We start from the raw sequence: 9,614 nt of genomic DNA on the forward strand, positions 1-9,614 counted from the left end.
AGACATTTCATATTGTTCAACAAGACCAAGGGATCCCCGGGATCAATCCAGACTGGGGATAAACAGATCCAGAGCAGCCCTGGCAGAAGGACTTGGGGGTGCTGTGGGTCAGAGGTGGCCCTGCCCCAACCCAGAGCCCCCCTGTGCTGGGCTGCACCCAGAGCCCCAGGGCAGCAGGGCAGGGGGGATTCTGCCCCTCTGCCCCGCTCTGCTGAGACCCCCCTGCAGGGCTGCATCCAGCCCTGGGATCCCAGCACAGCAAGGACAGGGAGCTGCTGGAGCCAGGCCAGAGCAGGGACACCAAGGGGATCAGAGGGATGGAGCAGCTCTGCTGGGAGGAAAGGCTGAGGGAACTGGGATTGTTCAGCCTGGAGAGGAGAAGGCTTTGGGGTGACCTCATTGTGGCCTTGCAGTGCCTGAAGGGAGCCCACAGGAAATTTGGAGAGAGACTCTGGACAAAGGCCTGGAGTGACAGGACAAGGGGGAATGGCTCCAAAGTGGCAGAGGGGAGATTTAGATTGAATATGAGGAAGAAATTGTTCCCTGTGAGGGTGCTGAGGCCCTGGCACAGGTTGCCCAGAGAAGCTGTGGCTGCCCCTGGATCCCTGGAAGTGTCCAAGACCAGGATGAACGGGCACTCTGGGATAATGGAGGGTGTCCCTGCCCATGGCAGGAGGTTGGGACTGGATGATCTCTAAGGTGGCTCCCAACACAAACCATTCTCTGAGTCTGTGACCTCGTGCACAGCTGCACATAAGAAGTGCCACTGCAAGACTTGCATCCCAGTTAAATGTGTGCATCCAGAAACACCGGCAGGACACACATGTACACACGTGTACATATGGCATCTGCAGTCAAGGAAAGTCCCTGGAAAGACCAGCACTGACTTTACTATGCTTCATGTTAATCTTCTGTTAAATTGATTCATTCTCCCTTTTGCCTTTATGGAGCAGCCAGGCAGGAACTCTGTCTTTGCATAGTGTCTTGCACAATAGGCCTTTTGAACAGGATTTTACTGTCTGATTGCTGTTTATTAATGTCTGTGATATATGTTTATTACTCACCTAGCCAGCCTTTTTCTTGTTTCACCTTGAAACAAAGGAACTGCAGAGCAGGCTTAAAGAGAGTCAGTTGAGTTAGATTTCTGTAATGCTCTTTAATTGTACTGTTTGGCCACACACAACCTCCATTTCTGCCTGTGATGTCAGATGAGACTAATTATTTTTCTGCCTTCACTAAGTATTTTATTACTGAACACTTAAAGGAATGGTTGAGCACAAGCTGCAAAGTTCAGGTGCTAATAGGAGTTTATGTTTTCAAAAAGCAGCATTAATATTAGCCCCAACCAACTTTTCTTTTAAATTTAAAAAAAAAAAAAAAAAGATCCCAGAACACTGACTTTAACATCATGAAAAAAAAAAAAATCAGGGTGATTCTCCCACAAAGCTCAAGGGAACTTTGATTTGAACTTTTTCTACAGAGCATCTCTTTGTTAAAAGGAAAGCTTTGATAAAAATGCAAGAGTGAGGTAACATGAAACTGGCCCATAAGGAGCACAGGCTGTAGAAATATCTGAGACACATGCAGACTAAAGAAGGAAATCAAAAGGCAAGCAAGTCAGAAATTGCTCTTTCATTTAGGACTGTATGTGCCAAGGAGGAATTTTCATCTCAAAGTGAACTACTGAGGAAAATAGCAAGGTAAGCTCATTCCCTGCTGCCTTCTGTCAGTCTGACAACGGGCTCTCAAAACCAGTTTGAAATGGTAAGATCTTCCAGCTTTAAGATGATACAGCAGGAATCAAATAGAAGGATGGTAGGCAAAAGGGAATGTAGAGAAAAAAGTCTTGCACAGCATGTGATGTCAGACAAGAGTGAGTTAAGTGAGCTAACTGGATAAGGTGAGGCTTGATTTGATTTCATAATAGAAAATCTGAGAGAAAAAAAGCATAGAAAGCAGAGGAATTATTTTAGTGCCTTGAATATTGCCCATCCCCACCCCCAGCCCCGAAATCGCTTTGTTCTATTTTTCACAACCACAAACTCTAAATAAACTCCAGCATCCTCACTAATTACGTATGACAAGGTGCTCTAAGAACTGCTTGGAGGTCAAATATATTCCATGGTGTCCTAAAAGCTGTGTTCCATGGTCACTCCCTCCCCATAATTGTAGGGTGAGGACGGGGGTGAGTCTTCAGGGTCTTATTTTTGGTGAAGTACACCATTTGTACAATGACATCTTGCAGTCCTCTGTCATCTTCCCAAACAGATTTCGAAGCAGTGCTGCTTGATGGGAATTTCAGAGACATTTCTCAAAAGTGTGTAGGTAACATTCCTCATCACAGAATAGTTGGGGTTGGAAGGGACCTCTGGAGGTCACCCAGTCCAACCTCCTGCCCAGGCACCTGGAGGAGGTAACACATGTCCAGGTGGGCTTGGAATGCCCCAGAGAGGGAAGCCCTAGGCCCTCCTTGGGCAGCAGTTCCAGGGCTCTGCCAGCCTCAGCGTACAGAAGTTCATCCTTTATTTTGAGGTGGAACTTCTTGTGTTTAGTTTTTGGCCATCCTGTCATGGGGCATCACTGAAAAGAGCCTGGCACTGTCCCCTTGGCACCCTTTGAGATATTTGTATGCATTGATGAGACCCCCTCTCAGTCTTCTCTCTTTGAAGCACATCAGCAAACTGTGGTACAGAATTTTTCTCTGCAGACACTGACAAAGAAGGAAGACCACCTTCTCTGTTCTTCTGATCAGCTGCAACTCTATCCTCACTTTGCTTAACATACTCTCTGGTGGCTTGTCTTGTCTGGTTTTGAATTATTCATATAGTCAGACTCCAGCATCAGATAAAAGAGCAGCAATTTCCTGGGACAAAATTTTGGAATTATTTCCATATTAAACAGCAATTAGTGAGAATAAACGAGGAATCTATAAACTGATCAATTACTCGATCATATCCTTGCTTTACTTAGGAAGCAGTTCCTTGAGGCTTGGTTCTTTTCTCACTGCCAATTGTGTAATTATTGAGCAACTCTAACTGCAGTCACCCCAGAGTAAAACTGACTTCCGTGAGAGCTGAAGGAAGCAAACTCTCCAAGAAAAGCAAGCAGCAGTCAGGCCTTAGCTAGAATATTTCTGCCCCTTAGCCAAGAGACAGCAAATTTTGGTGCCTTGTAGGTCAGGTTTCCTCTCTCACAGCAGGATACAGAGGTGCTGACTTGGGTGTTTCCTTAGGGTAATGTGTCTATTTAAAGAACATACAGACACTTGCTGATCACCACAAGGGTGGTTATAAACAGCACACAGACAATTCCCCTTTGCAGAAACACCACAGCCTTGTCCCAAGGAACAGATGCTTCGGTGTCCTTTGTCTTTGGTCCACTCACAAAACCAAGAGGCAGCTGTTTGGACACATCCAGCAACCCCTTCTCTCCCCCACCCCTGACTGTGAATAGGGGGAACTTTTGCCCAAGGCTCTGACCCCATGGTGTGGAAAAGCATCTGGATCATTAAGCTTGGCTTTTATAAATCTGGGCTCATTTTCACAACGGCTGCTCAGAAAGCTCATACAGAGGCAAGAGCTTCAAGCCACAGAGTATCCTTAATGATTTTGTGTGTGTGGTTACTGCTTGGGATTTTTAACTTTTCTATTAAGAATTTTATCACGGGTGTGATGCATCATGTGCAAACCATTAACTCCTCTCACCATAGCAGTATATTTTCAAATACAGTGGAGCTCTTTATTAAAGCACTTAAAAATAGCGTTCTGGTGCCAAAGGTTATCCAGTTTTCCTCTGCAGAGCATGTCAGCAACTCTTTGACAGTTTGCAGTGCATGGCAGTGATTTATCTGTGAAATTCCTAGAGAGCAGGGGCAAGCTGTGTAGAAGCCCTGATGCATCAAATTCAATGATGTGTGATAAAAGATGTAATAGCTGATAATGCAAACGTATTGAGGAGGTCACAAAGAACATGTTCTCAGTCTGCAGAGCTGGTGAGAGCTGGGATCTGAGGACAAGAGAATAAGAATCATCACTGCAAAGCTCATGTGGTGTTTTAATGTGGTCAGGGAGGGCCTTGACAGATTGGTGGGAGGAGGAAGACACTGGCACGTAACACAGGACACATTTATTGGCACGTAACAAGGGACAGGGACCCCTACCTGTCTGCACAGCTCCACTCTGGATGGGAGCTGGAGCTGATCCTAGCACAGAACCCTGGCCAGGCCCTGATGCAGGATTCTGGTAGTGCCACCTCCTCAGGGCCTCCAGTTGCCACTGCCCTATTGCTTTCTATTGGCACAGGACGTGAGCAGCTTCCAATAATTTTAACCTAGCCTCAGATTTACACCAGCTGAAAACCTGGCTCCAAGCAGGCTGTGAGGGAATTTCCTTGACTTTTCTCCCCCTTCCCTTTAGAAATAAATTACTGCTACACGTTTTCCATTTTCCTATAGGTTTTCTATCCAATGATCCAAACACTCCAAAATAAACACGTACATTTCCATCCCTGGTACTCTATGTCAGGATCTATTTAGCTGCCTCTGCAGGAGCAAGCAATCCTAAAAATCCCACCATTGGTACTAAACAGAAGTTCCTTTTATTTTTAGAACCATCTAAAGGTGTTACACCTCAGCAATACTTCCTGCTGTGTTCACATGCCCCATCCCTGGCAGTGTTCCAGGCCAGGTAGGATGGGGCTCTGAGCAACCTGGTCTGGTGGAAGGTGTCTCTGCCCATGGCACAGGGTGGGACTGGATGAGCCTTGAAGTCCCTTCCAACCCGAACCATTCTGGGATTTTAAGATTCTAGGATGATTCTTGCAGTGCTTCCAGATTTCTTGCCTAGGGCTGCACGCTGTTGTGGACTTATTAACTCCCCTTAAACACATTTTGCTGTCATTTATTCTAATTCAAGTCTGGAGTAAAGGCAGCCACTCCCAGAAAGTTCTGCATGTGTAAGCTGCTGAATGGACAGTGGAGTCTCCTGAAATGAAGCTGAATGAAAACTCAATTACTGCACAGCAAAGCAGGTCCTGCAACTTCCAGTACGGTGAGGTTTTCTTTTCTTGATGTGAAATTCTAGCCCTGGAGTGTGTTTGTGTGTGTGTATGTGTCTGTGTCTGTGTGTGTGTGTGAGGAAACAGGTAACCAAGCTGCTGCTGCTGTAGCATGACATTGTTTCTTCCTGTGTTTGTTTAGTTATTATGGTAGTAACAACCAACGGCATAAACTAAGGACAAAAAAAATTTTTTAGGTTGATATAAAATACATATTAACACATATCATTTATTTAGGCTGACCCCAGGTGTAGAGTGAGAACAGCAGACCAGGCTGGGAAGAGGCAGGAGTAGTGTGGGCCCTCTTTTTTTTGCCCACAGCTCTGGCAGCGTGCATAAGCTGCTGTGCCAAGAAGAGCTTGGTTATTTGGGATACAGGTGATTGTTGGCACTGGCTGGCACTGGCCATACCCAGAAGCAAGCACTGTCCAATGCCCTCCTTGTGCCTGGACAGCAGCAGGAATGAATAGTTCAGCTGACCAGAGGTTCTGTGCTTGTTGCAGATCTCTGCTCCCACTACAGGGATGGAAGGGTCCTCTCTGCCTCTGGCCACACATTTGAGTTCCAAAACTTAGTTCCAAATATAACATTGTGAAGCCCAAACTTGGCTGCAACAGGGTTCTTTCATATCATTCTACTCACACTTCACTCCTTTATGCTGCTGGAGGGTCTGGCTATGGAGGTTGTCCCTCACCATTTACCACCTACCAGAAAGTGCTTTGTGACCAAGAGGAATGAGTACAAAATTTGTGTATTCAAGCTTAGTTTCAATTCAGAGAACGATCTGCTCAGAGACCATGTGTGTTTTATGCTCCTCGTGACTGGCAACGTGGGCTTGTGCTTGGCCCTCTCCCTGTGTAAATCCCACCACTTCCATTTAGTGGCCTGCATAAGTGCCCTGCCCACACAGATTCTGCCACTGGTGTGCATGAACACAGAAGTCGCAGGGAATCCAGTCTTGCATTATTGTGACAGGCCAAAAATGCCACTCTATATTTTAGCTTTCGGGACAGCAGTGAATAAGAATCATTGACAGGTCCTGAAGATACCATAGCAAGAGATATATACATTTTCATGGAAGAGGCAGCACCCATTTTCCATGTAAGATAAGCCAAGTGTGCTCCTTGCCCTCTGCATTCAGAGCTCCCAGCAGGAATTAACACATCCCTGTGCTAACCAGCCTTCTGGTGGCAAATATGGGCAGCCACATGATGGCCCTGATAGAGAAACACGCATTTGCCAGCTGGAATTTTCTGTGTGGAACTGGTGATTTCAATTTAAACTACTTACTTGCTCCAAAGCCACCACCTTCCCTACGTCTTCAAACTGTCCAACATCTCCAGAGAATGATTTTCCCAGTCTGGCTCATACTCCCCAAAGAGCTGACACACAAGCACAGCAGTCAGTGAGAAAGGCTACCCTGGGATTCTGCTTCGAGTTTCCCAGGGGAGATGGGGAAATACGTCCTGTCCAAGAAAAACGTGAGCTGCTACTGCTGCTGGAACATTTTTTATTTCTTTGAAAAATATTAGCTCTCCATGACTTGTCCTGAGCTGTAGCAACATACTCAGCTTAACAGGTCTAGGCAAAATAGGCAAAGGGCTGCTGAGGTGGAAAAAGGAACGTCGTTTCTAAAGTGCTGACAAGCATCTTCTTTTTTCCCCCTGAAGTAAAACTTCAGCAGTAAAAGTCTTGGAAAGAAAATATTTCTTTTTTTTTTTTCTCTTTATGAACCATTTTAATATTTTTCCATGTGTTTCTGATCATCTCGGGGATATGTATAGTTTTTCCAAATCCAGAGAGGTGAAGCTCTTGGTGAGGTAGAAATCAGCTCGATCCCAAAGGTTTTAATAACACCAAGGGATGCCTGCAGAGGCCAATGATGCTGAAGGGCAGACAGTGCTAATGTGTGAGGCCAGGCACAAACAAGTGGCAGCAATGCCATTCACTGAGAGCAGGACTGAGCTCTAGGCCATACCAAAAGGCAAAACCAAGGCAATGTTTTGCTTTGGGCTTGCCCTCAGCCTGGATCAGCCCCACACATGGATTCCTCTGGCCCAAAGACAGGGTGCTTTGAGGCAGGATGGACTTAGCTGGAGCCCCAAGGGTTTGCTCAAGGCCTCAGAGCCCTCCCTGCCTGAAAGCACACACTCTGCCAAGGCACCAGTTCTCCTCCACAGAAGACAGAGCCACAAAACTCACCAGGAGAGCATCAGGGGCCAGCTGATCCTGACATGACACAGAAACCTGGGATGGAGGTAGGTTATGCTGCACCACTCCTGCTTTTCCACGCTGTCTCAGGTAGCGTGAAAATCCTTCTTCCCTGTGTTCCTTTTAGGGAGCAGAGGGATGGTGGACTTCCACTGTGCCTAATGCCCTCTTTTCCTTCCCATAGGATGGACCTCACTCCCCTGAGGGACCCACCAGCCCTGCACCCTCAATTTTGGGTGCTGAGCCGCTGGTGCCAAGAATAGAAAAGAGGCATCAAATCACTTGGTGTAGAGAGGCAATTTGGACACCCCACTGATATTTTCCAAACATTTCTGGGCCCCACTGGGATGAAACCCATTGACTTCAGTGGGCTTTGGATGATTTCCTACGTACACAAAAGTTGAAAAATCGTGCTTTAAAAGAAATGCTGAAGTCAAATTGGGAAATTTTAATGATTCTCTTTGTATTTTAATTTGGTGGCTGTATGCTGACAATATAATTAGAGAGATGCTATGTTAATTAATGCCAGATGACATTAGTGGGATGGCAAAAGCATCCAGTTCTGTAAAGAATAGTTCACAGTTCAGTTGTTCCTTTCTCCCCACCCCATTTTCAGTAGAGAACTATATTCAAAAAGTCACAGACAGATGAATTAAACCAAAAGTCAAACCATTCACAAATACCATGTATCTTAGCATGTTATTTTTAAGCCAAATCTAATGTTATTGCAGAAAAATGCATTAGCCACGTTTCCTTTAGTCCCTACATGTTTAAAAAAAGAAGGAAGGTTTGCAGGACCTTGTGCTATTCTTGTGCTTGAAGTAGGTAGTGGCCAACCAAGTTGCCACTGAAGCAAATGGAGCAGGACCTAGACTTGTGCTTTACATAGCTGAGGGTTTGAAATGTGATTTTTGGTTTTGTGTTTTTGGATTTCTTGGGGTCCATCCCATAATTTGAAAAAGAATTGCAATGATGGAACAATACACATTCACGTTCAGTGTGAGCCCAGACGTGCTGTATTCATATTCTGGGTGAGTTCAGCTGCTTTAGACTTCAATCTATACATGTAAAATTACTGGAGCCCCCCAGACCACTCCAGGAAATTTGACAGGGCATTAAAGTCACCATCTCATGAGAACTATAGCTTTTATTTTAATATAAGCTCATATATTCCAAATTGCACATATAGAGATATTTATCTATGGATGCAAATATTTATATGTTTAAGTTGACTGTATAAATGTCTTGTAGATCCTGTCTTGAGTACAGTTAGCGAGTTAAAAGTCTTGGGGAATATAATTGTATCCTGCTGTGTCAGCAGACAAAAAATTGCAAGCACATTTGTACTGTTCTAAACAGAACTTAAAATGAAAAAATCCTCTGTAGGTGATCTCAGCAAGAGAGCAGCAGAAGGAAGTTGGCAGTCCTTCCTTAAAAGTCTTAATTTTCCTGGGGGGAGAAGAGGCAAAGGTAAAACCTCAAGGCTAGCAGATCCCAAATGGAGGTATCACTACCACCCTTGGCCTATCTAAAAAAAAATTCCCTTTACTAATATTCCTAATTCACAGCAGGCAAACCTGAAGCTGCAGAAAACACACTCACCTTTCTGTGCTAACACTACACTAGCTTTGCATCTGCTTTGCATAGAGTTCAATGCCAGGAAAATCCACAGGAAAATTAACTCTTGTCCCAGCTTGTCTGATGCTCTCTGCTAACAAGGAAAGCTTATTATTCATCCCCAGGCTGGAGCTGAATTTTACATGTCCTGGCCCCCAGCCCACCACTGCTGACAGGTGAGGAATGCTCCTATAGTCTCAAAGTGAAAATGTCACTGAATTTATTGCATCATGTTTAGGAACAGGCAAATCTGAGTGCTGTAAATGCTGTAAATGTGGGATTGTACTTGGCCTAGTGCTCAATATCATAAGGGAGGCATCTTGTTGGAGAAAGGAGCTGTGACTGGTGCTGCCCTCAATGTTCCATACCTGTGGTGGATCCAGAAGACAGGGACTGGAATATTTTATTGCCATTGTGAAGAAACTTTTGAATTGAAAATATGCTTTAACTTAACAGGAGTATGTAGCTGCAGCACACTGAAGTGTTCTGGGATCTGAGGGTGTGCATTGTCTTTGCACGTGTTCAGAATCCCCTGTGCAAATTACGCCAAAGAAACAATCACTAAAATGAAGATGGAAACTTCCACAGAATCTAAGAGGTTTTCCATCACTTGTGCTGACTATCACCAGCTTTCATATCAATGCAGTGAATGCGCTGGCACTTAATGTTCTTGATCAGCTCATTTATTTGATCTGTTTTCAAACCACTCCACACATGAGCACGAGAAGACA

Source organism: Taeniopygia guttata, chromosome 1A (genome assembly GCF_048771995.1).
Source record: "Taeniopygia guttata chromosome 1A, bTaeGut7.mat, whole genome shotgun sequence".
NCBI lineage: Eukaryota > Metazoa > Chordata > Aves > Passeriformes > Estrildidae > Taeniopygia > Taeniopygia guttata.